The 27,012-nt window shown below is 40.3% G+C and overlaps 1 long non-coding RNA gene across 1 annotated transcript; it reads left to right on the top strand.

Annotated features, from left to right (window-relative positions):
• Positions 1-18,762: 18,762 nt before the first annotated feature.
• LOC135304092 (uncharacterized) lies at positions 18,763-24,333 on the top strand. Its single transcript, XR_010365531.1, has 3 exons — positions 18,763-18,813; positions 21,389-21,469; positions 24,104-24,333. It is a non-coding gene; the product is annotated as an uncharacterized LOC135304092 (long non-coding RNA).
• The last annotated feature ends 2,679 nt before the right edge of the window (positions 24,334-27,012 follow it).

The raw sequence follows: 27,012 nt of genomic DNA, 5'->3' as shown, positions 1-27,012 counted from the left end.
TTTGGTGAGCTCAGGTAGAGGGAAAATAAACTTCTGTCCCTACACATTCAACCACAGCATTGAATACAAATTCCCTGGAATAATTTCAAAAGTAGATGCTAGAAAAATTCTTTTCTCAGCCTGCACCAGCACAGGATTCTCCCTGCCTGTCACAGAGATGTTGATCTCTCTGGGATGGACACCCTTCTTTCAGAAGGGCCCACCACAGGCTGTGCTGACAGCTCCATCCTGCCAGTTACTTAGCAGTTAGAGTTTTTATCAATGTCTCCTCCCATTTCTTAGTTCTCAATGAGCATTCAGGGAGAAATAATCAGGATTCCCCTTTTTTAGGAAAAGACAGATATCACACTGGAACACCATTTCCTGACTGCCATAGCTGGAAAACAAGAGAAAAGATAAACTCAAAGTCCTTAGGCTGCAGGAATGGTCCTACCCACAAATTCAGCATCTCCATCTGCCAAACTGGCCACAGGTCCAGCCAAATGAGCAAAGATATTAATTTGCCACGTTAAGCCTAATCATGCCTGTCTCTTCCACCTTCATTTTGACTGTATAAAGACAGAAGTCAGGATCCTTACACTGGGAAATTATAAAGAACAGTACTTCTATATATATATATATATATATATATTAAAAAAATCCTTTTCCATCCACTGTTACAAATTGCAGCAGGGCAGGATCTGCTGTTCACACAAGAGCACAGTTCCTACCAACTGTGCTGCTATTAGGCTGAAGGGAACAAATACTACTCTTCTTTCAAAAAGATACAGGCCAAGGTCAAAGCTTATGTCATCACAAACGCAAAACATGAGAAACCTACACATTGCTTTCAGCAGGAGTACATTTTGCTGACATGCAGTTTTCTATTCATTTAGGACATTTCCATCTAAAATTAAAAGCCAGAGGGTACAGTCTGTGCTGACCTTCTTCTAACAATTAAATAGAACACAAAATCTTCAGGCTTCAAGGGAAAAATTGATGCCAATTTAGTCTTAGATAACACAGCATCAATGAGCCCAATCAATAGTGCACACAAGACAGTCAGCAATTTAGGCATCTTGTTCCATTTCTTTTTTGGGGGTATGCATACTAGCAAAGGAAAGAATTGCTATAAGGATTAAAGCATAGTAGACAAAAGCTGATAATTGACTACAATTGCAGCTCAGTATTATGTTTCTAAAAAGATACTACCAGAGCAATTCATAGCATTCTCTGAGACTCATTTCCTCCACCAAGATCTTGAAAAAGTATTCTTCTCTTTTGGTTAGCTATTAATTGTACTAGGAACTTATTTATACTAAAGAATAGCCAATCCAGCACAAAAGGAGTTTATTGAATATTTTCATCTGAATAAAAAACATGGTTCTGTCTGGGAGCAGAGCTATGCTGGCTGCATTACATTATTCTCAAAGTCAAATTCAACACATCAGTTTTCCAAGACTGTAAAAAATAAAGGGACAGAAATTGAAAGTACATTTAAGATCCTATAAAGCAAGATTTATAAGGCAAATGCACATGATTACCCTGTATTAGAGGCATTTTATTTTATTATGTTTCATTTTCAGTAGATTTAGATTTTATTTTTCCTCTCCGGAAGGGGAAGTTCTGATTCATCACAATTTATGGGACTATTCTGACTGTTGCTTTATGGCTGCCTGACCCAGCTGTGTCTTGATGGAGGTTCAGCTGAGTTCTACAATTTGGCTCTTTTGCTCTTTTATGCAGGGGGTCCCCAGTGTCAAGAAAATTCAGTGTCAGACCACAGCTGAAGCATCTGAAACACCTCTCCCCTTATATCTAAATGACTTTTTTTTTTGAAGAGCTCTAGCTGACCAAATTTTCAAACCCTGGTTTTTCTATTCTGAAAGCACTGGGCCCCACTAAATTTCTTTTAAACAAATTGCAAGTTATCATACTAGGCCTTGAGCTACACTTTATTCTAAAATAAAACTTTCAAGCCAAGGCCTTTCAGTGCCAGGCACATGTGACAAAGCCTTGACAAAGGACTGCAGCAGCTATAACAAATAACTCAAAACGAGCTGTTTAACAGGGAAGATGCAGCAGCAATCCCAGTTGCCACAGCCACAGATGGCCAGGATGAGATCTAAAGCAGAACACAGACAGTCCAAGGCAGATATCCCAGCATTAACCATTTAGACTCTCCGTTCCTAGGACTGAGACTTTAGCCTCTATGCAGGTGCTAACCCCACACAGTCCTCTGAGTCTAGGTGACTTTACACACTCTGGATCCAAAGATTTCCTGAGAGCAGGCACCTTCTGTTTTTGCAAGAAGTGAGGTGTCTCAAAATGTCTCTACCAGTACAGAATATATATTATCAGAGAGAGATAATAGCAAATTCTTCTAACCTGCCAATGATGTGTAAGCTCATGTTCTAGCTCCACACCTCGGGGTGTTCCTGTGCCCTTGGAGACAGGACATCATTTAACTGGGTAGACAGAGACCATTATTACCACAAGTTCCTGTTCCTGACAGTCCAGATAGGACAAGGAGTGTTTTGAGGTCAAAACAGCTACCTCATGTCCCCAAGACATGAGAGGCTTCATCTCCGAGTAGCTGCTTTGGTGGACTTAGGTGTGTAACGGGAAAATACAATCCCCCAGAAACAAGATGTTGGCAAAACACAACGAACACAAATTTGTGCTCATCTTCCCTGGTTGTGCACCTGCAACGTTTAATAAGCATTCTGCTTCCATTATGTACATTACATACATGCAAGAATAGTTCATTTTTTAAACAGTTACTGTCAAGGAATCAAATTAGGAAAAGTTACTAATTAAGAGACATTAATGTTGTCTAGTAGTTCTTTCCAGAAAGGTTATAACACAAACAAAAGCAAGCTCTCACTTGTACAGTGTTACTTCACATGGAGTAACATCTCCATGGTACTTAACAGGGAGAAACACAAGTCTGTGACCTCCATTAAAAAGAAGAACAAACCCACACGAGAAATATCTCTGACTACCTACTTGAGAAACAATTGAGAACTGGACCAGTAAGATCAGACTCCTTCCACATGTTCCAAGTATGCATTGATTGGAAATGTCAAAGAATCAAAATCTCATTAACAGGAATTTGTCCTACGTTGATCTGACCCTCCTTCCAGTCAGCAGAAGCGTTGGGTTGTGTTTCTGCAGTGGAGAAATACCATAAATGGATGGTTAAGCAAAAGAGAAAAAATATATTAAGCAGGAATACAGACACGTTTTTAGCCTCAGACAATGTAACCGATCTATGATAATTTCATTATTGAAAGTTTAATTATCCAAGCAGGTTGTGGGGTTGTTTGGGTTCTGGTTTTGGGGGTTTTTTTTAAGCGAGGGAGATGATTTATTAATCCTGTTATATAGTTCCCATCACAAACGAGCCTGAGTCGACTCCCACTCAGATCTGGTAAGAAACTGAGGCAAAGATGAAGAGAAAGTGGCTTTCAGATTACATCAGTCACATACTTGCCTCCAGTGGGAACAATATACATGGTAGCTCACCAACAGGTGAGGAGTTTAGGAGGTTTCAAAGCCCAGAGGCAGTCTTTAAACAGTTCAAAAATAAAGAGCAGCTCATGCAAATCTACATAGCTCCCAATATCACCTCATGCCAGTGGGAAATGTCACTAACTTTTTCCAAAAAGAAATGTATATTGAATAGCCAAAGAAAATTGCAGACTGCAGTTAAAAGGAAAGTTTCTATTTCCCAAAACAGATGAATCAAATAATTTGCTGACATGAAAAAGAAGCAAAGTATGGAATTTCTTGACCGTCAGTTTAGGCACAGCCTGGTACTAGATATTGCCACAAGTACCGTGCCTTCCTTTGCCTAAGGAAGCAAATCTTTGTTGTTTTCTCCTGATCTCTGCTGCAGGTGTCCCCAGCTGATGGGCTCAAGCCTCTCCAAAGAGCCCCCGTCTTTTCTATGGAAAGGAAGCATCTGCACTGAAATTTGCTCCACTGAAATAGTGTCTCTGTTGTGACTTCCCTACGTGTCTCTCTAGGTGCTGCCTTTTTCCTGATGCAACATCTCCCCCACCCCTTCCTTTTCAGCACACACACTTCTCAACCTAGACCACCCCTCAAAGCCACATTTCCTGCTACTCATTTCTTATTCGTTCCTCCGCCCCACCATCTTTTCTTACAGGTTATTTTTTCCATCTTGTAAAGCTGTCTGTTTTACATCTTTCAGCAGACAGTGCATGCCTGATCTGAAGTTATTTAGTTATTCTACTAGAATACCACCCAGATACCACCCCAAGCTCCCTGACTCTCATGAGCTGCAACTGCTGGAGCCAAAATCATAATTCACTTTGTTAGATGTGTCCCATTTTTAAAATACTTCCACTAAAATTTTGTTGCTCTTGTTTCTAACATGCCTCCTGCATCTATTTGGGAGACCATTGTTATAATCTTCCATTTCCTAATTTTTCTCCTCCTTCCATCCTGAATAATTATTTCTTTTTTGAGTCTCATACCTTCAAGATACTTGTCTAGTTACGTCAAAACACATCATTGTCACTTAGCTAACTCATATGTCAGACTCTTCTTCCTTCCTGGTGTTAATTGTATTCCCAAGGGAGTTAATTTCTGAGATTGCCACTGTCTAGGAATGAATGCCACAGAAAGACTTTAATTGTGGGTTATGATAGTGCAATCACTAAAAAACATCTATGGCTACTCCTAGGAGTTAAAAATTATACAAGTCAAAAGGTTTCTTTTCAGTCTTCAGAGCAAACCAGGTGTCTAGTTAACATCACACAGCCCAAATTCATGACCCACAGAGAGAGAAATATTTCCACACTCTACCTGCTGCTCTCTAGAATTTCTGCTAATGTTTGTTGCCAAGCACCGATTGACTGCTGCTCTTTGCTGTTTCCTTGTCAGTGCCTCTTAAGTCAGGAAGCTTATAAAACATTTAAAAGCATGTTAGTGTGTCAAAAGTTTTACAGCAATAAATAAGATGGTACACACAGAGCGAGAAGTCAAAACCCAGCCTCATTCTTGCAAACAGCTGTGGAGTCCCACTTTGCAGAAGGTGCTACAACGACACAACTTGGGAGTCCAATGACTTGATCCATAACTTGATGGATTTGTCACTTGACATTTCCCACCAACACTTAGGCACTCATAGACAAAACCAAGAGACTTGTTGCAAGTTAATTTCCTAGTTGTGAACAAAAGATAATAGGACTTCCCTCTTTCACGAGGGTTTAGAGACTGTAACTACCTTGAGGACTACAAGGTGCTCAAAAACTATGGCATTGGGCCAATATAAAACCTGAAAATATTGATACCATAAGGGGATATTCATTTTGAAAATGTGACCTTTTGTCATCAATCCTTCTTTAGCTAGAAAGGGCAGGTCAGGATTTTTCAATTTACAAGCTTGAAAATTGCAAATTGGAAAGAATTCACTTCTGCCCTCTACTGTGAGATAACCAAGTATGAGTGACAAGAAGACATGTTCCAATTTTATTTTCTTTTGAAAGCCACTTGCAAAAACTCCTATTCTCTACAATTCTTACAGTGAATCACTGAAGTAGAAGACAAGCTCTCAATAATGACGTGAAGATAATGACTAGACATTCATTTCCATCAAACACATTCTTCAAATATGGCATTTTGTAACAAAGCAATTGTTTAGCGATTTTCCAAGGTAATGAGCCAAAACAGAATAATTAATGTCAATGATAGATGATGAACCCTTAGAGGTAGTAGGAAGCTCATTGCCATTAACACATATAATTGCATCTAATGATTCTGATTTTAGAAAGCTCCTGTAAGGAAACTGCATGACCACAAGCAATTACTTGCATTCTCTACATAGCAAGAAACAATCTGAGACAAGACCTTTGTTTCAGTGTATTTGATTGGTGACAGAATTAATGTTGTGGAATTGAAGTTCAGTTCCAGATACTTCTTTGTTTGATTTTCAAATTCACAAGCATTACTGCTTTTCAGGTTATGATTGAATACAACTGTATCTGACAATGCAGGTTTAAATATTGTAGAAATATCTCATAGTCCTCCAACAATATTTTGTCTTTTAACAAGATCCTCTAGAAAATGCATATTTGCTCATAAACAATGGGAAATATTGTCTTGCTGTGGACTCTACCCTAATTAGTGTGATCTAAACTTAGTCATAGATCACACTTTAGTATAAACTGAGCTTTACTCAAAAGACATACTTTAAAACCTAAGCTAAAATTCATGTGTGGAGCTACGAGGTCCACATGCTCTCCCCACCCTTCCCTACTCCACTTTCTATCCCACATTGTCTTCCAAAACCAGTTCCTTTCTCAGTACTCCTACCAAGTGTTCAAGGTAGAGCATGTTATATACTCACAGACACATTGTTCTGTGGTGAAATTCTACCTTTCTTTAGTCTGAATGGAGACAAAATGGAAACATTCTCCATGCTGTATGGAAATACACATAGATGTAGCTTCTGCCTGTTTTCCTGACACAGTAAGTCATTCTTCATTGCTGACTGCACACAGCACTGTACAGAGACACCCAAGAGAGTTTCCAAAAGCCACACTAGGTTCTAGAAGCCAGAGGTCAGCTCAACATAGTGCCAAGTCAGGTACTAAAAATACCACTCCATTCCTTCCTGCACCATTGCTGGCACAACGGGCACATATTCATTCATGGGGACCAAACCTACCAGCCATTGTCAACACGGCAAATTTCACACAGCAGAATAGAAACCCTGTGGTGAAAAATACATGGGGTAACTGTAAAATCCAGCTTTTTTCCTGGGGACATCAGAGAAAACCAGCAAAGACACGACTTCCCAACCATTATGTGATTCTGTGACTTTGTTTCCAAAGTACAGGTATAAGTTTCACACTTGTTCTTGGAAGGTTCAGAATATATTTTTATGTAATTAATATGATGTGGTTTTGCTCAGTTACAGGCATCAGGCAGAGAGTAAAAGTTCACATGAACATTAACTGGTAAATCAGGCTACATTTAATAATTCAATGTGCTCATGTATGCAACATGCATGTTTCTGAAAAAAATAGCTGCTGTTTGACTGTAATTAGCTGTAGGACTTTCATTAAATTGAAGATTAAGTGCAAGGGCAGACACATCTTCTGTAGGTCATTAGCAAGATCAAACACAAAACTGTCAGCATTTACGCACTCAAGGTTTGCAGGGGGAAATAACAGACTTTAGCAAATGGCAGCATTATCATTGCTAAGGTCACTTCTTAGAAAGGACATCCTCACACAAACCCAGGGCATTTTCCAGGTAAATGCTACCCAGACCAGGTTAGTGCAGTTGCATTAAGACAGATGTTCACTATTCCTCCATCTCCTTTCCACTCTTCACACCCAGGTTAAAGGACAGGATGAGCAGGTCTCCCAGCCTTTGGTGCAGAATATTCCTAGGAATGCCCAACTGGTACAAGACAGCAGATTTCAACTTGCACCCCCAGATGTCCCACGGCCACATAGACTGGACACAAAGCTCATGTTTTACACCTTTCTCTCAGTCACGCTGCATGGAACCCAACAGAAGCTCTCGCAAGACCACAGAGGACACAGAGCCTGAATTCACACAGTGCCAAGACTTGGATCCTCAACAAGGGCACAGTCCCAAAGTGCCAAGCAAGGGCAGCAGAGCAGGGCTGTGATGGCCACAGGGATCACCAGAGGCAGGTCAGCAGGGCAAGCCAAGAAATCAAGTCAGTAAGACAAGGACCAGCAAGGCACCTGACAGGGCACAGGGACACCTACAGCACAGCTCAAACCAGAGCCAAAGGCAAGGTGTTTGAGCTGACAAACACCTCATGATCCCTTTCATCTGATTCTAATTTTGTGGTCTCATTGATCCCGCCCTTCTTTGCATCCTGCAAATATCTTGACACACCCACACTCAAAGCATTCTCATTTGAGATTCTTAACTTTTCCAAAGAACAAATACCCTCCTGATATATTCATGTTGCATTCAACTCATTAATCTCCCTACTTGCCAAGGGCACTCAGAATTGAGCAATAGCACCAAAACCATCCATCCTTTTGTCATGAACCACCCCCTGGGATCAGCATAAACACCCACTCATAGCAAGAGGCCAAACCAGTGCTCACAAAAAACAGACTTGTGTGCTCCCAACACACCTACTTCTAACCTTTCTCTCAGACATACAACAGGGAAATTGGCATAAGAGATGCCCTTTGTATATTTCTATGCATTTTGTGGGAAACTGGCCTGGTTTTCTGTCTCCATTCATCTCCTCCTGCTCTTTTAAGGCTATAGAGGGAGTTAATCTTTTTTCAGTGGGAACTGTAGCAACATTTTATTTTTATGCTATCGATCATTGCAATGTCTGTGTAGAACACCTAATGTAACATAATTCAGTCTTGGAAAGTATGAAGACTGTCAGTCAGGGAAGCCTCTAAATGTTTTGATAGGAGCCTTGCCCCACAAAAGTAAGAAAACAGTAAAAACGGAGAAGCAAGGAGGAAAATTAAACATTTTTAACTATTTGTCCTAGCCGCTTCCTAAAGACCTTGCAAAAGGTCAGGAGAAGGGAAGCAATAAATGAGATGCAGGAGTAACCTTGCAAACAAAGATGCCTCTTTGTGCAGCCAATTTCAATAGCAGACATGGTAACGGTCTGGGATTCAAATGGCAGATGTCTGTCCAAAACTACAGATCTCCCTGATGTTCTCAGTCAAGTCTCTTTATCTCAATTCTTCTTCCATCCTTGCCTGCTCTTTCCTTTCAAAATGAAAGTTTTCCAAAAAAAAAAAAAAAAGCTTTGACAGCAGTCTTGTTGACTTGTTCACTCCCCTTCATGTAACTGCGTCTTCAACTGAAGTAGTGTTTTCAACATGTTACCAGAACATATTTACTCGAAACATACGATAGTGGAGACAATTAAAACTGAAGCTATTTTGACCACTAGAATGTCTCTTCAGTTACAACAGGAATTCCAGTATCCCTCATCTCCTTCTGTCTCCATGAAGAGCTCAAGAAAAGGACGGCCTGCCAAAAGGCAGGCACCTCTCCTCTTCCTTGACAAAATCAATTTCTCACATCCCATGTGAGGTGTCATCTCTATAACACTTGGGGAAACACTCCTACCAGGAAGAAGCTGTGCAGGCAGAGCTGCTGCTAAGGCAAAATTGAGAGCAGAGTCTACACTACTGTCACTGCTGTGGTGACACATAAGGCACCTCTGCTTGGAGGTACACATCCAGCCTAGGAAAAGTAGCCCCAGTACCATGGAAAACGGTATGACTTTAGTTCAAGACTAGCTTTTAAACCTTTTTTTTTTTGTCAATAAATGAAAAATAAATAGACTGTAAAAGCAAATAGGGATTTAGGGTTTGTTTGAGGAATTTTTGAAAATTCTTTTTTTCTACATCCTAGGTTCAAGAATAGCCTAAGAAATATTCTTTAAAATTGTTTCAAGACTGATTAAAGCTGACAAGAAACTTCAGGTAGAGGAAATCATCCTAAACTCAGAAGTTAGTCAAAGGCTATGTATTTGAAATCAATAATTCTGCACGATTTGCAGCCTAAGCTCCTTCCTCCTCCTCTCACAGCAACAAAATCACATTTGGGAGAACGCTGTCAAGATCTATCCAGCATAAGCAATAATAGCAGAACCCTGAGACAACTCCAGCTTTTGCAGATGTTTACAAACAGAGCATATAACATAAGCATTGACCCCAAGCAGTCACCAGTGCTGGTGGGGTTGGCTGTCCTACCAAAGGCCAAGTTCACTCCAAGAACAGCTCATGTACCCCAAACCACACCTACACAGCCCTTCTTCTGCTTTCTTGCTCTCTTGGAAATTTGCTGTCTTCCCCACCACTTTTGACTGAAAGAGGCATTTGAGAATCTCAAATCCAGCCTTGGATGATACAAGGTGAACCTCGAGGCTTCCTTGTCAAAAGATCTGTACCACTTCAGTCAGGGGGTGCATCTCCAGCTGGGTTACTTCTGCTCAGTCAAGATGCAAAACTATTGTTGCTGAGATTTGTCTGTCTCATTGCTCCTTTCTTTGACAAATAAATGCTTTTAGAATGATGTATTTGTTCAACACATTTAGTGTTTGCATTCACAAGAATACAAAAAAAATTGAAAAGGTTCTGCAGATTTCCATGACACTATCACCTCCTAAAAAGTCTGTAGGAAATAAAAATCCATGTATTTTGCATTTCTTACTAGAGTAGTAAGTAAAATAAGATGTTTTTAAAGCTAAAATGATACAAAAGTAACCCAAATAAACATAAAAGATTTTGTGGTGGTTTTACCTCTTATTTGACTAACTTGCTTCTAGCAGTTTCTGACCAAAGCCTTTATCACTTTTCACAAAAGCAAAAATAAAGGTGAAGAATAGGACAGTCCCACCAACTGACATTTGCACTCACACATAGACATATTTAATTTCCAACTTCAGAAATTAATGACAACATCTATTAAATTCACCTGATCAGGGAAACACAGTTAAGTGGAATAAAACTAGCATATTCTACAATATTTCACAAGTAAACCAATTTCAAGCTGAGATAAATTCAGGATCAAAACAGCAAGTGAAGTGGAAACACAGAGCTGGACACCAGATCAAAGGCTCTCTGCCTCCAGACCCATATTTGCATTGCTACCAACAAGACAACCATTTACTTGTCATTATTGTCACCAGGTCATGAAAGAAATTATTATCTTAACTGTAACATATATTATTTAGTAAGAGTCCTTGTGTGATTCTCTCACAATAATTCATGCTTAAATTTATGGGAGGCATAAAATTCCTGTGGCAGAGTGCCTGTAAGGGAACTAATGTATCTTGTATGACAGTTATTGACAGCAAAAAGGACTCTTAACTTGCAATACTTCCTTGTTAATTGGTACTTTTGGTCTCAAAGAAGACACATTAAATAAATGTTTTTCAATAATAAATCTTCTTTATATAAATAATAATAATACATAAATATATAAAACAAATAATAAATCTACTTTATACCTTTAAATTTGAACCTCTTTTGCCCTTAGAGTGTTTTCTCCCAGTCCTCATCTCAACTCTTGAGCCCTTTGTTAATATTTTTCCCTCTCCTCTGCCCCACAGAGTGAGAGGGTGAGCGAGTGGCTTCCATGGGTGCCTGGCATTTGGCCAGTGTCAAACTACAACAAGAATATGAAAAAACCTTGGCAGGATCAAGGTTACTGTTTATTCCATTTCAGTAAGTGCAACTTAATGTTTCCCATAGATATAACATTTCCCTTAACATCTTGAGGAAGAATTAAGAGAAAACACGAAAGCAGGGAGAAACCAAATGAAGAATAATGGCTGGAAGCTGCAGATGCAACCTGAGTTTAGCATATGCACTTTGATATCTATAGTCACAACTTCTGTTTCTGCAAAAAGTTGAGGAACTAGGTGTTCAGGCATGGGCCTCAGGAATACAGTGAAACTTGGAGCAAGATTTGGGTAAGATGAATGTGCAGTTAGGGAGAAGAGGCCTGAGTCTCTCTAGGAGAGAACAGCAGGAAAAGAATTTGTCTGGAGAAATGATGTGCAGCAAAGGCTGCACTTTCAGTCCTGGAAAATGCTGATACCCACCCATCCAAGTATATCCACCTGATGATTTTTTTTGGGTTTACCAACATTTTATGCAAAAATCACTTTGTGGTGATTTGAACCAGGAATTCCACACACCTAATGAAGCCTCAAAGGCAGTGATAAAACCCAGCACCCTACAGGTGCTGGAAAGCTGAGCACAGAGTTGACAGCAAAGGGGGCCCAGAGTGGCCCTAAGGCCTTCTTTATGAACTCGGTGTTAGGCTACAAGATCTAAAAAATAAAAAAAAAAATAAAAAAAAAAAAAAACACCCCAGCCAGCAACTATTGATCAATTAGTATAAACTAGTTCTTTGAGAGCCATGAGTTTTCCAAGGAAAAGAACTTCCTTGTGCTGTAATCACTCCTCTGCACAGGCACAGAGATGCCCCAGCTGACAAAGTTACAGCAGGAAAAACTAAAGAATAAAAAAACACAAGCCTTAAAAGTGACTGTGAGCTCCAGACCTTTCTTCACCTACTTTAACACAAAACAAAAATTCAAGTGTGAAATAGAGACACTACACATCACAGGCTCAGATCCCACTCCGGACAAGGACTTATAGCCTTGTTCCCCCCAGGCAGCTCCTTGAGGACTCGTGTGTTCCTTCCCTTGCTGTGGGGCAAAAGGCTTCCAGTACCTCAGGGGGGAGTAGGCAGATGACATCTCACATAGGAAGTTTTAAAATCGGCAACAAAAAATGAAAAAGATGACCTAACAAAGCTTCACCCTCTAAGCTGGGTCTCACAGGGATTGAGGCAGATGTAGAGACCACAGAGTGTATCTGAGAAAGGACAAATGTACAATAAGATAGTCTGGCATTTCTGCTGAAGATCAGAAAAGTACACTGTTCCAAGCACAGAAAGAGCTCTTACAATTTTAGAAAACATACCATTAGATCACTATAATATACATTATTATTCACTGCCTGCTATGAAAGGGCAAAGAATATGTGATTTGGCATAAAACTGGGACAGTGGAGAGATATAAAACCTGAACTTGCATAAACCCCATCACTCTCAGTTAAACCAGCAAAACACTTTGAAGCAACAAAGTCACCGTGAATTGATGCTGTACCCACACACCTGTGGCATTTCTCAAATGGCTGGAACTTCAGAGAAGTTGGATTTATTGCACTATAAGCCATACAGAACTAAAAGCTTATATAACACATTGATATCCAAGGTTTGCAGTTAACCAATCAACATTTGCAGGCTTTGGATTAAGCTTTAACAAGACTGAAAGGAGTAACATCCCCAGGCCACCTTCTGCTCATATTCTGGTAGCCACATGTTATTCATACCTGTCCCTTCAGGACAGTCACAGCTAAGATTTTTTTTTCTATCTTTGCATGATCAGTACCATGTACCAGAACTCTTCCTTTCCTTTAACTCACAAATTTCTACAAACAGGTCCTGGCTTTCAAGAGCTCCCTCATTACACATACAACTCTGATAGCCTTTTGTGGAAATTCAAAGAAAAAAAAACTTTTCAAAAGGACTAAGACACTTCTAGTGGGAATACCTCAGAAATCTACACAAGTGTCCATGCTGCTTTTGTCTTCTGTGTTTTGTTCTCGTGAATAAGAATTAGCTGAACCAGATGTTCATAAGTGATTAAAGTGTTAGGCAATAGCAGCAAATCAAATCAGCAGGTTTTACAGGAATATTTGAAAATACTTTATTGCTGTATTCACTCAACTCCAATCTGAGATTCTTTAGCTCTACTTCTTTCTCCCACCAGCTACTTCTTCTCTTGATGGCTTTTAACAGATTTGTTGAAGTTTCATTCCTGCTGCCAGTCTCTGTTTTTCTTACTATTAAATCTGGTTCTAATTAACTGCATATTGCAAATTTTCAAAGAAAATTCCTTCACACTTTAATCTTAATGTGCGTCTTAAGCATCCTTTACCTTCTGTAGCCAAGTACTAGAAGTTCTGTCACCCAGCTTTCATTCTTTTCCCCCAGTATATATTTTCAAACAAAACTAACTTTAGAAATGGGGGTTACAACATGATGAAAAACATTAGTCAAGGTGGAACCACAGTACTTTCATCTCTGTATGAATCATCCAACAGAAGAAAACAAGGACACTGATTAGGCTTTTTGTGATGGAAAGCAGGGTGAATGTTCTGCAGGTTACATCTAATGAGGATACAATTTCACAATGGGCCCATTCTTTCCTGAGCACCTGGGTAATGTCAGTCAGGTGCTCAGCTGAGGGGATTGTGTGAACTTTACGACATAATAACTCAATGAAACAACACAGGATAGTGACTATGTAATGCTGCACTGCAGTATAGGCAGTGTCCTCAAATTCACTGGTTTATTTTTGTGTGATAAATGACTCTTACTTCTGTCCCTGAGGAAAAATGACTCATTGGCTTCTTAGCTTCCTGCAGAGAAGTTGCATTCTGCTCTGCTCCACATCCTCTGTTACTACAGTGTTTCCTTTAGGCTTTAGTTGTTGTCCAACCTAAGCCTTCAGGAATAACATAAAACAGAAGGGTTTTTGTTATCCTTGGGCTTTTTACAACCCAAATCAAGGTGAGGCTTGTTTGCTTTTAAGAAAACCACCACAGCCCAGTATCTCCTCCAAGTCACAGCAGAAGGAAAAGCAAAGCCATAGTAACACTTGTGCAACACTAGTGGCTTTTAGGATACCAGGTATGATGCAATATTTTGGGGAGAAACTTACACAAGAAGGGAGTAACAGAGAAAAAGAAAAATAGCTGAAACAAGGCTGGCAGCCTGGTGATTTATATCAGCATTTTCTACAAGAGCAGACTCCAAAGAAGAGTAGAAGAATGGGAAGACACAGGAAGTGTGAGGAGAAAAACAGACTATTTTATTCCTAACACAGCTTCCATTGATGGAGTATTTTCAAGCAGAATCCTCCTGGCAGCTTGTAGTTTAACCCCACCTGGTAACTCAGCCCCACACAGACACTCCTTCCCCTCCCAGCAGAATCAGGGAGAGAAAAAGAAGAGCAAACATAAGACAACTTGTTGAGATAAAGACAATTTAAGAAGTAAGAGATGAACAGACAAGCAAAGCAGAAAAAGGAATTAATTCCCCACTTCCCCAGGGCAGGCAGGTGTTCTGCATCCCCAGGACAGCAGGAACAACAGTGACTGGGGAAGACAAACACCATCACTCCAAAAGTCCCCTCCTTCTCCCCCAGATTCCTGAGCTGAGCACGAGCCCTGTGCTCTGGGGCATCCCTGGCTCAGCTGGGCTCAGCTGTGCTGGCTGTGTCCCCTCCCAGCTCCTTGTGCACCCCCAGCCTCTCTGCTGGGCTGGGCTGAGGGGCAGAGAAGGGTTGGGCTCAGGGTAACCCCTGCTCAGCAGTGACAAAAACACCTCTGAGTTAACCAGCACAAATCCAGCACAAATCCAGACCACAGCCCCACACGAGCTACTGTGAAGAAAACTATCTCTATGCAGAATCAGCACACAGCCTATTTCCAATGAGAGTGACCACAGGAGTAGCTCTTGGATGTTTGCAAGGTGCTCTAGCTCAAATAACTTAACATGTTGAGGTATTGTTTTATTTTTTAAAGACAATTTTCTTAATATTTTATTTGCAGCTTAAGAAACACTGAAAACTAATGATTTGCAACCAAAAGGAAATACACGTCTCCTATTGATTTTGTTTTATTTACTTGGAAACAATATTGATTCCCAAGAGATAGATATAAACATGAAGGCTGAAGCCCAAAGAATTTCCATACCATTGATTAATAGATGCTATCTGTCACTTTCACTTTTAATGAGACATTTTCTCTTCCATGAGATACTGTATTCTATCGAAAGGTCAGATGTGCATTCTGTACAAGAGAGAAACAGCTCACAAACAGCCACAACTCCAGAACAACAGATTTCTTTTCTTCTTTAATTAAATCAGGAATAATTGTCTTCCTTCCTATCCCCAAAAGTTTTTTTGTTAATATGCTTTGTTCTTTTGATATTCAGCTCTGTTAACATTTAACCTATGCTTTGGTTTGAATTAGTTTAAAACTAAGACTTCTTTTGCCCTGTGGGTTTTATAATACACAATAAAAGCCTGATTCATGACCAGGTCAGTGCATTACAAATAATAACAAACCTCATTAAAGAAATCCCCATTACTCTTTGAGGCATCTTTCCTTTGGGCCAAATGGCATTATCTGTGCAATGCTCTTGAACAAAACCAGCAAAACCAAAAGTGACAAAAACCAAAAGTCGATACATAGACATTCATAAATGAAGATGATTTGCAACAATATCCACCAGCCCATTGGGAAACACATATCACTAGGAATTCAGTAAGTGATACAAGTGCTTATTACGTATTCAGCTTGGTAAATTATGAGAAAATTTCTTCCAGGCCTCAGAGAGAACAGCTTTGAATAAATCCTTGCGGATTACCAATACTTTCAGTAGTACTTGGCAGCACGAAGACTGAATACACAAGTTATAATAGGAAGGCTGAAGAATAGGGAATTTGCATCCACAGAAGTTCAGGGTTACTGGGTAGCAGGGCTCACAGACAGGAGCAACAGAGCCTTGTAACTACTGAAAGGAGAAGCAGGCTGAAATAATTCAGACTGGGATGGTCCTTGGGAGGGCTCTACCCCAAACTGCTGCCTCTTGCCCTTCAAGAAGCACCTCCAAGAAGGTTCTGTCTCAAATTCCCTGAGCCATCCCTTTGGGTGGCTGATTTTAGATTCTCCCCACCTCCTTGGGTGCCAACATCCCTCAGATGCTCTACTGTGTGTCCAACAATGGCTGTTCCTGGAGCACCCCAACAAAAAGAAGTGATCTCAGTAAACATCAGCTCTGCTGCACAGCGGGAGGCTTAGAATCAGCCTAATTATTTATGCATGCATAAATGCCCCAATTTATGAAGAGAGCAATTTTATGCTCTGGAGAGGAGCCAATTCTGACAGGAAACAGGTGAACTAATGACCAGCATGTACCAATCCAAGAGATTCTCCCACACCCCAACAATGATTAAAAGAAGCTGGTTTTATTTAAAATATTCCAGTCTAAATTACACATTTTCTTCATAATTAGAAATTTCAATATGTCATGAAAACATTCAGCATCTCAATTTACCAGACTTCTGAAGAAAAGTAACAAATTAAATGCTATCATGCCATAAATCAGTCCTGAGAGAATATGTTTTCTAAATAGTATATTGGATCAACTATCAGCAAAAAAATAAAAAGGGTGATAGTGACATGAACAATTGTATCTTGGCTGGAAAGACAAAGGCATTTATTTAATTGTATCTTGGCAGTTCCATTCACACTGATGTAATCAGGTTGCATCAGTAATTGGATCCTGATGTCCCTTTAGAGGTTTACAATCAAGAAAGGCTTTCTGGCACCAATACTTGATATTTGAGATGCACATTACCACCTTCCTGTTTGTGCAGTGAGAACACAGAACATTCAAAATCCCAGGCTCCCCTTGCTATAACATGATTGCAGGGTTTTTTCCTCCTGTGCAGTTCTTTTACAGCACTCCAAATGCAGGGAAGAGCTGGAAAGAGAAGATCACTGACTGGGGCAGCAGCAGCCAATCCATCTGCAAAGCCCAGCTCACAGCCACAGGGAACCAGGGCTCCACCACATCAGCTGAGCCCCAGTTTGAGCCCTGGTCCCAGCTGTCTGTAGGTGAGCACTTCACTAACAGGAGCCCAAAAAAATCCAATTACTCCCAAACTCTTAGTTTGGGAATGATTACATACTTTTATAATGGTTATTATGGGTTTAGGGTAACTGTTAATCTAAATAAGGTACCACAGATCAAAACAAATGGGTTTCCAGGCATGGTGTTGAAAATAAATGCTTTAATTAAATTCTCCTTGAAAGCAGTTTACCTTTAAAAGCTCATTCTTAAAGTTCTCCCTTAATTCATCCATCTGCCCACATTTCCCATGGTTTCTGCTGCCAACTCCTATAATTTCAAGGGCTAGATTCATCAAAATACAGGGCAAGTTACAAGGTACTCACAAAAATTAACTGGACAAACCCCTGCTACCAAACAAAAACAAAGGAAAATATTTTCCCTGTTATGTACAGACACATCAGAAAATTTGCCTTTAAAGAACAAAATGCTAATGAGAAAATGCTATTATCAGACAGATTAAGTGATTGATACCAACCAACTAAAAATCATCATGTGCTATTAGAAAGGTAATTAAAGCTGCATCCTTACATATCTGTATTGCAGAAACATGCAAGGAAGGGAACCACCGGGAACCTGGGAGCAATCAGAAGTATTCCAGATGAAAAACTGAATAAACAGCTTATCTTACAAAGAAAGAAAATGTTCTTACACTGTCTTTCAAGATACAAATATTCAAAATGTATCCTTTAAAATCACACACTCTAGGAGCAAAAATTTATAGGAAAGTAAACCTGTTTCGGGGCAGTTTTAGACAAAGGGTGCTTAGCAGCCCTGAAAAAACACCAATGGCATAAACTTTAATTTTCTCACAAATCCAAAAACTCATGCAAAACTTCTAAGCCATTTAAATTGCTGTTGTGTGGAATTGTTTCCATGGATTAATTCAAATTTATACAGGACACAGGCTGGTTCAGCAAGCTTAACACATGGACATTTCAGCATTCATATTCAAGTATGCAGAGTTTTTAGAAGATTTTTCTTCCTCAATTTAAAAGAAACAAGAGGGGCTTTGAGATAGTTCTGTATTCAGATCATTAGGTTTGTCCCAGTTGGCAGGGCTATTCTTATATCCAGAGGCCAACAGGATGCTAGGATACCTGAAGAGACACAGATGCATATGTTACCTTAATTCCAGAGTTTTAAGTTAAGCTAAGTGCTTAAAATGTTACCAACCTGCATTTTGCTTTAGTTTCCATTGGTAACCAGGCAGCTTCTCTAAAAAAAATCAGATTAGATATGCATACATGTTGTAGTTCTGCTACCTACCACCCAGCTTGTATTTTGGCAAAAATAAGAAATACAAAAGAAATACAAAAAGGACAAGAAATATTAGATATCTACGTACTGGAGATCTGGGTTACACCCAGCCATGGGCATAAAGTGGGGATAAAGAGATGAGGAAAGGGAGAGGTGGCCAGGGCTGTCCCAGTAACCTCCTCTACCAGGGCCATCCTCCTCTGGAGGATGCCACAGGAGATGTCAGTTATTGCAGCCTAGGGACAGCTGTTAACCACCCTCAGAAAATGAGATGGAAAGACAGCAAAGGTAAGGCCTTCCTCTTCTAATAACCTGCCTTGTTATTTTAACACTTTTTTTAACCTTTATGCCACTAAAATTTGGGATTTGCAAGCATCACCTCGATATTTGTTAGTCCACCCCAGGCCACCTTGATTGTCAAACAGAAGTACTGGAACGCATTTACAGTAACCAGCTCAGAAATTGTCCTCAGCACCCAAAGATGAGTGCACTCTGTAAGCATCACAAATTCATCTGAGAGCTGTAAGGCCCTATCTGGGAATTGTATTTAGGGGCTGGTGCCAGTGCTTGGTGCTGCAAAGCCTTGCAGAGCACCATGCAGGCTGCTCTGCTCACAGGAAAGCCAGAGCAATGAAGTCAGTGGCAGCAGAAACCACTTAACCCTTCCTAGCATGAAAGCATTCAGGTCCAGCTTGCTGGGAGTGCAACAAGTGACTGGAGAGAGAGCATTGCATAACTACCAGCTCTCCTTGCTTCCAGAAAAGGCCTCCTCTCTGAGAAGGAGCTGTGCTCTGACACTGAACTGGAGTTCAGCTCCCAGATAAAGAAACAGGCCTGGCCAAGGTTATCCATATTGCTGCTCCTCTGCTACCAGAGGGAAAACATTAAAGATGCTCTGAAGAAAGGTGTTTGGATATAAGCTCTGCCTTGAAGTCTTCTGCAGTTCCCATAGCTCTAATGCAAGGCTGAAAAGTCAGTAGTTTCCTGCTGACTTTGATGATATCTGGGCTTGGTCTTTGATGGGAAGAAAAACACAGCTATCAGGTTTTTAAAGCACCTCCAGTAAACACAGCTATTGCTACATTAAAGGACAAGTAAACAAAATCATTACAGGTAATTCATCCATCTCCAAGGGAACTTCCCTTTAAGAACTATACATCTGTGACAGAAAAAGAACATTATTATCCATTTTATTCCAGATCTTGGGAGAAGGAAATATGCCAGAAAAAGACTATTTATTTCCACTGGAAAAATGAAAGAATGACTCATCAGATGGCTGCTCTGAATAAAAAGTTCATGTTCACAGTAAAGGGGAAAAATCCTATTCTGGGCTTAGGTGTCACATGGTGAGAAAAGAGATTCACAGATATCCTTAATAAACTGATAAGATACATCAGAGAAATACAAAATCCTAGTCAAAGATTTAAGTAAAAAGATATTTGAGAAAGGAATTCATGTTGTTTAAGGACTTGTGTTTGACTTTTAAATGCTTTCACACTTTTTAATACTCAAAAACCCATGACTCTTGTCAAGATAAAACCTCCAAAGATTCCTTTTATAGAAGAGCCATGTCCTTGATGTGCTCAGCACTGCGAAGCCATTTGAGCACAGCTCTCATTTCCACCTGCAGGGAGCAGAGCTCTACAGACCCTGAACAGCAACAGATTCCACAGGAGTGAGGTATGAGAGAGGAGACACGTAAATACTGCTAAAACAACATCCCATCATTTTTATCTTCCTAAACAGCACTCTGACATGACAGATGTGCTTGTGACACCCAGTGCTGTACTGGTTGCCACTTTTAAAGATCATGTTTTAAATCTAAAGTGCAGATACAGCTACATTGTGGGCACTAATAAATAAAGGGCTTTTGACAGCTATGGAAAGGGAGAAGTTAGACACATGCTGCCAAGTTAAATTACACTCAAAATTCAGGGCTCATAACAAGTTGTAGCAAAAGCTAAGACAAACAAAAATCTTCCAGGACATTATTTCTTTCATTTGAATTAAATCAGTGAACAAGCACTTCTCTCAACATGCGAGTCCTGGATCTCTAGTCTACCAAGAACATCACTAAAAGTGGTGCTGCAATAACAAGCCAGTGTTTTATATAGAGCTGGGATTGAGGACAGGCTGGGTGAAATGTGTCATTTACCACAGACAGAATAAACCAAAATGTCAAGATTTTCACAGAAGTAACCAACACCCCCATGTCAGCCACTGTGTGCAATCACATCATCACATCACTACCCTGGACCAGATTCAAAGGCAAGTATTGGGTTCCAAGTGTCATAAACATGTCCCAATTCACATTGCTTTTCTCTGTTACAATAATTTACTGTTCATGCTCAAAATTTAACTGGATGGAATTTATAGGTTGGGAGAGGAAGAATGCCTGGAGTACTTCCTAGAGTTATATACTTATACTAAAAATTGAAAGACATTGGAAAACCTGCTTTGTTAGACAATATTTTGTGATGGGGCACATTTGACAGGCAGAATGTTCAAATACTTATCCAGCAGTAGTTGTGGGCTGTTTAGATGGATAGAAAATATAAAGAGTGTGAGTCAAGGCCATAAATTTTGATTTATAAGGGGTTGCCATTGTATTAGTAAAAAGCAATTCAGTCAATATCCTGGAAACTTTGAATTAAATGTAACTTACAGCTAAATAAGAATAGGTTGTGACATTTTATATACTCTGGCACTGAAAATCATAGAACAAAGCAACCATTCCTACAAGTGACCTTGTACAATAACTGTTGAATGGTTAATTCAGAGATGGGTTACAAATGCATATTGCTAAATACTACAATCTCTGTTATTCTTTCCACAGTGAACATACTTTTTTTTTTTCCCCCAGAAACAATAACTTTGCCAGTGCCAAGGAGCAGTGCACAACTTGATGTGCACAGCTCAGGGACAGCAGCAATCAAGCTCACAGGTTAGCACAACTGGAAAGGACAGAGACACAAAGCAAACACTTATCAAGAACAGAAAGCTCTGTAAAGCTTTACAATGCAGGAAAGCACCTCAGATGTACCTCAGTGCTTGAAGCTAAGCTATGACAACGGGATTTCACACAATTATCTATCACCATTAGAACATTCCTGAATTCCTTGCAGGATGTGACTTCCCAGTACCACCTGATTAACCTCCCTCTTGAATCTCCCTTCACTGCAGCAAGGGATGCTTGGTGACAGCAACACTTGCTGCCTCTGCCCTCCCCTTTTGTGCCTGCACCTTCCCTGACACACAGCAACTGTGGGCAGAGTCACACACTGCAGGAGCTGCAGCAGCCGCCATCAGACTCCCAGGGCCCCACCTGTCCCTGCTGGAATAGTGACGTGTTGGGGCTGAAAATGGGAATGAAGGCACATCTGCTGGAGCCCAAAGGCTCCCTGCACCACAAGTCCATTCACCACAGGAGTCCAGGGCAGCATCCCTGGACTGCACCATGCTTTACTCCTCACATGGGGTCTGTGCCTTGAGTCTGACCTGCAGCAATCGAGGACTGAGCATCACCATCATGACATGAGCCCTTATTTCCTTAGGATTAGACACTGTCACCAAAAGCACTGCAGCAGGGACACTAGACTGCTCAGTTCCTCTCATGATCAATCTCTTCAGGTCCAACCAATACCTACAGATTTTAGAAAACCTACAAATAGAGAGGCAAAAAGCCAGCAGCAGCCAACAGCCTCCTACTTTAGTCCTTTTAAGTGACTTAAGACCAGCCACACGCAAGAAAATCTGTTATTCTCCCATGAGCCAGTTCCTGCTGATTAACTCGTACCTGCAGCTCCAGCAGCTCCTCTGAGAGCACAGGGCTGAAACACAGCTCAAGGCTGTAAATGGAAGTTCCCATTTGTACAGAGAAAAACACTCATTTTCAGCTAATGCCAGCACAGCTCCTGCTAGTGCCAGGGGGACTGCCTCCCTTCCAGGGAGCTCCAGGGTCCTGCACATCACAGCTCAGGGAGCAACAGAGGCTGCTGCTTTTCTGTGGAGGTCTTTGTTTTCCCCACTTTCAGTTTCCATGGGCTGCTTGTGTTACCCAACAGCAGACTGACAGAGGTGCCAAGTCACTGGAAGGGGAGAGGCAAGCCACACCTTTCCAAGGATTTTTATAAGGTTCATACACTGCTGATACCTAGTCAGATAGTTTTTCCAGCTATCTTTACAATCAGTAATAAAAGGTCACATTGCTGCTGCTTTTCAAGTGCATAAATCTGCTTAGTTCCACAAATAATTGAGACAAAAGCAGGCACAACACTTTTATATTTTCCTAAATTGTGTCCGGTTCAGAGTAAGAAAGAGATTGCATAAATTGTTGTTAAAGGTTTTTCTGTCATTGCACTCATGCACCAAATAATAGTACTTTCTACTTTCAAAAATTCAATCCATTACTCTGAAAATTTCCAGACATCTCATACAATGTACCTGCTCTTCCTCGCTACATGCCCAAAATCATTTACTTGGGAGTCCAATTACCAGTCTCTCACCAGTCATATGAATACAAAAAGTAGCTGTAGTCCCAAAATAGAGATCATTTTGAACCTTGTAAAAACAGCTTGTTTGAGGAGATGTCTTGCTGTTCTGGTCAGCTGATTAATGAATGCAGAAGTCCCTGAAACACTAGTGCACAGAAACCTTGGTAAAGCTTTCTGCCTCTATCACCAGTTAAAGAATTACACTGTACCTGGTCCTATGGTCTTCCTGTACCCAAGGTAGGGAAGCAAGCCTTGAGGACTGGCACTGGAGCAGGCTGCCCAGGGAAGGGGCAGAAGCACCATCCCTGGAGATATTTAAGGCACGTGTGGGTGGCATGGAGATATGTTTAGTGGTGAATGTGGCACTGCTGGATCCAGCTATCTTAGAGATCTTTGCCAACCTTGACAATTTAATGACCAGTCTGACCAGAACATTTCTAAGGAAGTCCAAGAGAGCAGTAAGAGGTGCCTATACCCACGTAAGGTTTCACAACACTGGCCAAGGCCAGGGTCCTGCCATTTGCCACACACACAAAAGCTACACCTGCCTTTGAAAACAGAGCCAAGGAGCAAAGCACTCCCCAGGACTCTTCTTCACTTGGAAGTACAAGAAAGGCTGAAAGAAAGCCTAAATAAAACTTTGCATATTTCCCTAGTATTAGAAATCATCACTTTGAAAATTGCATAGGAATAAGAAGGGTGTAGTGGCTGAAGTGACACCCCTGCAAGTGTCTTAGCTCAGTTACAAATCCTACATGACACACCCCAATCCATGGGCTTGGGGAGAACACACACTGCTGGAGGCTGCCCAGGAACAGGGTACCTGTTCCCTCCACTGCCACAGTCTGCTCCAAATATTCACTTGTAAGCACAGGCCAAGGGGGGGATGCTACACCAAACATCACCTTGGTCTCACCTGTATATTCCTTCTTCTGGCTCTACACTCCCTTCAGCCCTAGAAAAGGCAAGGTTTTACTTTGAACCCCTTTGAAAATAGATTAGCAACAAGCACAGCCTCCTTCTTGAATATGTGAAGATAGTTGCTTGCTTATGGAAAGCTAAATCCTTGTTTTCACCTTTGGCAGGAATCAGAATCCAGGGTGGGAGATGATTTTTGGAGGAAAATGCTGCCACACCACATTCCCTCCCTCCCTCTGAAGCTGTTGATGTACCTGCAGGGGCAGCCTGGAGGGTTGGACTCCCACATGACCCTGACACTGCAACTAGGGCTTTGCATGGAAGTGAGCCTAAGAAAAAAGCACTTCTAAAGCTCCCTGACAAAGAACTACAGCATGCTCAAACACAGGATTCCTGGGTGCCCCTAAGTCCATTTGTGGATTTTTTTATAAAAGATTGAGGAAAAAAACCTGTTTAGAACTTTTTGTATTAAAACCTGCTCAGCAGATATCAATTTAATTTGATGTTGTAACCAACTGCTTTTACAAACTGTAGGAAGAGACAAGTGTGAAAATTACAGTTATTTATATTCAGGCAAACAGCTGACAAGACTGCACAACAGCCCAGAAGCACAACAACAATGGCTCAGAGTGAAACAAATTAGCCTGGCATTTATAATTTTAAAATATTTTCTCCTTCCCAGAATGCATCAATTTTCATCTCTTCCTCCATACCACACATTAACACGGTATATCTTTAATTGCTTTTATGCAACAAACTGTTCATATATTAAATGCAGAAAAATATTTAAATTAGTTGTTTTATCTGCAGAGGCTTTTCTTTGACATACATGCTGTAATTGAAATTTTGAATGATGTATGCTACAATAAATTGAAGGGTGGGAAAGCTTGAAGCTGCCTCTGACAGGTAAATTGGGGGAGGTTGTTTCTTTTTCATTATTTTTACAGTCTAGGTAGTCTAACTCACTCAGACCTCACTCTGCAGTTCAGATAATGTTATGTTATTCCCTTACCAAATTGTTTTGGTGCTGCATGATGAAATACTTGCAATGTGATAAATTGCTGCTAACTTGTAACCTCTTATTTTTCTTCAAGTTCCTGAGAGTTTCTCAAGTTCCAGTTTGTTTGAAGAGTCCTTTCAGCTTTGGTGGCTTCAGAAAAAGGAGTTGACCATTAAGCAGTCCAAAACTGGAAAACAATCTTAAAATTTTGAGCACTCCCTTAAAACCTAAACCAATGTTATCATTTTCTCAGGGCTCAATTCAGGAGTTGGCAATATTGTTACAAGTCCCAAAACCTAAGAGTGCAGTGACTTTCTGAGCTTATCACAATAATATCTAGATAAATACTAGAAAGTCTCATTCTTTTCAAAATTATAGTTGTCATCTGCCATGAATTAGCCAATTATTTCTCAGTTTAGGGAAACGCTCACCTGCCATTTCTGTCCACTTCTGTTTAAGCACAGGCCTCAGGAGATTTAATAAATTGAGGCAGCTCCACACTAAAATTCAACACATTCAGGTTGAGTTGGTGGGGAACAAAATTGTGCAGCAGCATAGTTCTCCTCTGAGAAAGTAAGCAATTTTTCTAGAACTAAATCAACTTCTTGTCCTGAAAAAATATTATGAACATTCTGGTGTCTCTATTTCTCATAGCCTATACAAACCCCACACAAACTAAGGAAACTGTGCATTATCTTCCTTCCTCCCCATTTGAGCAGGGATCTGAATATTTCTGCATGTGAAAATTAAAGCACACGTGTTGGGAGAGATAGCACTTACTTGCTCTGAGACTAAACAAACAAAACCATTACTTAAATTGAGCTTAATTACTCTACTTCAATTCACTTTAAAAAAAAATCAGAACGTGTTGGCCTTTTTATATCCCAAAAGAACAACAGAGATTTCTAAATTTCCACATCATCAAAATTAATTAACTATCATGCAGGATATCCTTGAGAACAGAATTATGCACACTGGAAGGGACTTTCCACACCTTTCAGTCCAGGAGTCACCTGAAGCACCTGCTCTTCCCAATGCTCATGGACAAGCACACAAAACAGGGTGATGGACAGGGAAGGGAAAATTAAAGAGAAAAATTATCACACAGAAAAGCTATTTTTTCTTGTATTGAGAACGGAAATCCACCATGGCAGTATTGCACAAACCAGTCCCAGATGCATTTGAACTTCTCAGAAAATGTATCTAGTCCTTTGATTAAGAAATGTTGATCAAGTCTATCCCTTCTGCAAGCTGGTGGAATGCACAAGGTTCCAAACACCTCTGCTGGCACTGACACAGTAGGTTTGCTACTGGTGACTGACTTTTCTTCTCAGGCAAGTTCTGGCTGCCCAGTTTCTTATTAGCTGAGGAATTGGGCACTGGAACACTTTTTGGCATTTAGCACAATATCAAACCATCTATGAAATGTTTTCATGTAGCTGCACCAATTGCCTGATCCACTTAGTCTCCCCATTAATCCCTCTGATTTTGATATTACACAATAAATCATGAACATTTTTTCTTATTGAGGCTTAATGCACAAAACTATCAAGTACAAATGAAATAATGCAGTACAAATAAGCATATCAAACACACATTGAGCTCTAACTCAAACATATCTACACATGATTTAAAGTGAGCCACGCTTACTCACTGCTCATGAACGGAGCAACTTTCCTTAAATCAAGCACTTCATCCTAATGAAAGCAGAGGAGAAGGAATAGAAAAAGATCATATTTTTTTATCTCATTTGACGCCATAAACACAAATTATTTTTATTTTTCTTACTGAGAAGCACTGTTACCTTAATGTTACTTGGATCCTTTAATATTGTATTTCCGCACTTTGAAGTGTTAAGATTTCCTATGACAAAAATATTTTTTGATATGCAGTACTTGTATGGGGGATAACTAATATTCCTCACTGAGAATTTTTTGTTCTTAAATGGCTACAAGCATGTCAGCCTTAACTCCATCTCACCACAGGGGTTTTATGTAACTGTGAGCAAAAACGTTCAGTCGAGTCCTCTGTTCTGATTTTTTTCTAGCAGGATTATTTTGATTAGGGTATTTTTTA

The sequence above is a fragment of the Passer domesticus genome, chromosome 7, assembly GCF_036417665.1.
Source record: "Passer domesticus isolate bPasDom1 chromosome 7, bPasDom1.hap1, whole genome shotgun sequence".
Classification (NCBI taxonomy): domain Eukaryota; kingdom Metazoa; phylum Chordata; class Aves; order Passeriformes; family Passeridae; genus Passer; species Passer domesticus.
This window is presented reverse-complemented; position numbering and strand designations above follow the sequence as displayed.